Source organism: Manis pentadactyla, chromosome 5, assembly GCF_030020395.1.
Source record: "Manis pentadactyla isolate mManPen7 chromosome 5, mManPen7.hap1, whole genome shotgun sequence".
Classification (NCBI taxonomy): domain Eukaryota; kingdom Metazoa; phylum Chordata; class Mammalia; order Pholidota; family Manidae; genus Manis; species Manis pentadactyla.
The window spans coordinates 147,144,719-147,148,444 of record NC_080023.1 but is presented as its reverse complement, the minus strand read 5'-3'; positions in this window follow the sequence as shown (position 1 = coordinate 147,148,444).

The following is a 3,726-nucleotide window of genomic DNA, read 5'->3' as shown; positions in this document are numbered from 1 at the left end:
CTGGTTTTGGTATTAGGGTGATGTTAGCTTCATAGAATGAGTTTGGGAGTATCCCCTCCTCCTCTATTTTTTGGAAAACTTTAAGGAGAATGGGTATTATGTCTTCCCTGTATGTCTGATAAAATTCCAAGGTAAATCCATCTGGCCCGGGGGTTTTGTTCTTTGGTAGTTTTTTGATTACCGCTTCAATTTCATTGCTGGTAATTGGTCTGTTTAGATTTTCTGTTTCTTCCTTTGTCAATCTTGGAAGGTTGTATTTTTCTAGGAAGTTGTCCATTTCTCCTAGGTTTCCCAGCTTGTTAGCATATAGGTTTTCATAGTATTCTCCAATAATTCTTTGCATTTCTGTGGGGTCCATCGTGATTTTTCCTTTCTCGTTTCTGATACTGTTGATTTGTGTTGACTCTCTTTTCTTCTTAATAAGTCTGGCTAGAGGCTTATCTATTTTGTTTATTTTCTCGAAGAACCAGCTCTTGGTTTCATTGATTTTTGCTATTGTTTTATTCTTCTCAATTTTATTTATTTCTTCTCTGATCTTTATTGTCCCTCCTTCTGCTGACCTTAGGCCTCATCTGTTCTTCTTTTTCCAATTTCGATAATTGTGACATTAGACCATTCTTTTGGGATTGCTCTTCCTTTTTTAAATATGCTTGGATTGCTATATACTTTCCTCTTAAGACTGCTTTTGCTGTGTCCCACAGAAGTTGGGGCTTAGTGTTGTTGTTGTCATTTGTTTCCATATATTGCTGGATCTCCATTTTGATTTGGTCATTGATCCATTGATTATTTAGGAGCGTGTTGTTAAGCCTCCATGTGTTCGTGAGCCTCTTTGCTTTCTTTGTACAGTTTATTTCTAGTTTTATGCCTTTGTGGTCTGAAAAGTTGGTTGGTAGGATTTCAATCTTTTGGAATTTTCTGAGGCTCTTTTTGTGGCCTAGTATGTGGTCTATTCTGGAGAATGTTCCATGTGCACTTGAGAAGAATGTATATCCTGTTGCTTTTGGATGTAGAGTTCTATAGATGTCTATTAGGTCCATCTGCTCTACTGTGTTGTTCAGTGCTTCCGTGTCCTTACTTATTTTCTGCCCGGTGGATCTATCCTTTGGGGTGAGTGGTGTGTTGAAGTCTCCTAGAATGAATGCATTGCAGTCTATATCCCCCTTTAGTTCTGTTAGTATTTGTTTCACATATGCTGGGGCTCCTGTGTTGGGTGCATATATATTTAGAATGGTTATATCCTCTTGTTTGACTGAGCCCTTTATCATTATGTAGTGTCCTTCTTTATCTCTTGTTACTTTCTTTGTTTTGAAGTCTATTTTGTCTGATATTAGTACTGCAACCCCTGCTTTCTTCTCACTGTTGTTTGCTTGAAATATGTTTTTCCATCCCTTGACTTTTAGTCTGTACATGTCTTTGGGTTTGAGGTGAGTTTCTTGTAAGCAGCATATAGATGGGTCTTGCTTTTTTATCCATTCTGTTACTCTTTGTCTTTTGATTGGTGCATTCAACCCATTAACATTTAGGGTGACTATTGAAAGATATGTACTTATTGCCATTGCAGGCTTTAAATTCGTGGTTACCAAAGGTTCAAGGTTAGCCTCTTTAGTACCTTACTGCCTAACTTAGCTCGCTTACTGAGCTGTTATATACACTGTCTGGAGATTCTTTTCTTCTCTCCCTTCTTGTTCCTCCTCCTCGATTCTTCATATGTTGGGTGTTTTGTGCTGTGCTCTTTCTAGGAGTGCTCCCATCTAGAGCAGTCCCTGTAAGATGTTCTGTAGAGGTGGTTTGTGGAAAGCAAATTCCCTCAGCTTTTGTTTGTCTGGGAATTGTTTAATCCCACCGTCATATTTGAATGATAGTCGTGCTGGATACAGTATCCTTGGTTCAAGGCCCTTCTGTTTCATTGTATTAAATATATCATGCCATTCTCTTCTGGCCTGTAGGGTTTCTGTTGAAAAATCTGACGTTAGCCTGATGGGTTTCCCTTTATAGGTGACCTTTTTCTCTCTAGCTGCCTTTAACACTCTTTCCTTGTCCTTGATCTTTGCCATTTTAATTATTATGTGTCTTGGTGTTGTCCTTCTTGGATCCTTTCTGTTGGGGGTTCTGTGTATTTCCGTGGTCTGTTTGATTACTTCCTCCCCCAGTGTGGGGAAGTTTTCAGCAATTATTTCTTCTAAGATACTTTCCATCTCTTTTCCTCTCTCTTCTTCTTCTGGGACCCCTATAATACGGATATTGTTCCTTTTGGATTGGTCACACAGTTCTCTTAATATTGTTTGATTCCTGGAGATCCTTTTGTCTCTCTCTATGTCAGCTTCTATGCGTTCCTGTTCTCTGATTTCAATTCCATCAATGGCCTCTTGCATTCTATCCATTCTGCTTATAAACCCTTCCAGAGTTTGTTTCATTTCTGCGATCTCCTTTCTGGCATCTGTGATCTCCCTCCGGACTTCATCCCATTTCTCTTGCGTATCTCTCTGCATCTCTGTCAGCATGTTTATGATTCTTATTTTGAATTCTTTTTCAGGAAGACTGGTTAGGTCTGTCTCCTTCTCTGGTGTTGTCTCTGTGATCTTTGTCTGCCTGTAGCTTTGCCTTTTCATGGTGATAGGAATAGTCTGCAGAACTGGGACGAGTGACGGCTGGAAGGACTTCCTTTCTTGTTGGTTTGTGGCCCTCCTCTCCTGGGAGAACAGCGACCTCTAGTGGCTTGTGCTGCGCAGCTGCGCACAGACAGGGCTTCTGCTTCCTGCTCGGCTGCTATGGAGTTAATCTCCGCTGTTGCTGTGGGCGTGGCCTGGCTCGGGCAGCTACTCCAAAATGGTGGAGTCGTGTTGGAGCAGGAGCTGCTGTGAGGCTATTTATCTCCGTAAGGGGCCTCCCTGCTCCCTGCAGCCCAGGGGTTAGGGTGCCCAGAGAACCCCGGATTCCCTACCTCTGGATTAAGTGACCCGCCCTGCCCCTTTAAGACTTCCAAAAAGCACCCGCCAAAACAAAACAACGACCACCAAAAAAAAAAAAAGAAAAAAATGTTTAAATTAAAAAAAAAAAAAAGTTTTCAATTAAAAAAAAAAAAAAAGGTGGTCGTTCGTTTTTCTTTATTCTCTGGTGCCAGCCTCAGGCCTCTGCTCACCGGTCTTTCTGCCCTGTTTCCCTAGTATTGGGGTCCCTATCCCTTTAAGACTTCCAAAAAGCGCTCGCCAAAACAAAACAGCAAAAAAGCAAAAAAAAAATGGTTGCGCGCTTTTCTTATGTCCTCTGTCGCCCAGCCTCCAGTGCCTGCTCACTGTTCTTGCTGCCCTGTTTTCCTAGTATCGAGCGCCCTGCACTCTGGCCCGGATGGCTGGGGCTGGGTGTTCGGCAGTCCTGGGCTCCGTCTCCCTCCCGCTCTGCCTGCTCTTCTCCCGCCGGGAGCTGGGGGGAGGGGCGCTCGGCTCCCGCGGGGCCGGGGCTTGTATCTTACCCCCTTCGCGAGGTGCTGGGTTCTCTCAGGTGCGGATGTGCTCTGGATATTGTCCTGTGTCCTCTGGTCTTTATTCTAGGAAGGGTTGTCTTTGTTATATTTTCATAGATATATGTTGTTTTGGGAGGAGATTTCCACTGCTCTACTCACGGCGCCATCTTCCGCCCCTCCCAAAAATATGCATTCTTATCCCAAGTAATATAGTATTCCATGTTTTTTAGTAATTCTTAAAGTTTTATTTTATATATTTAGATCTT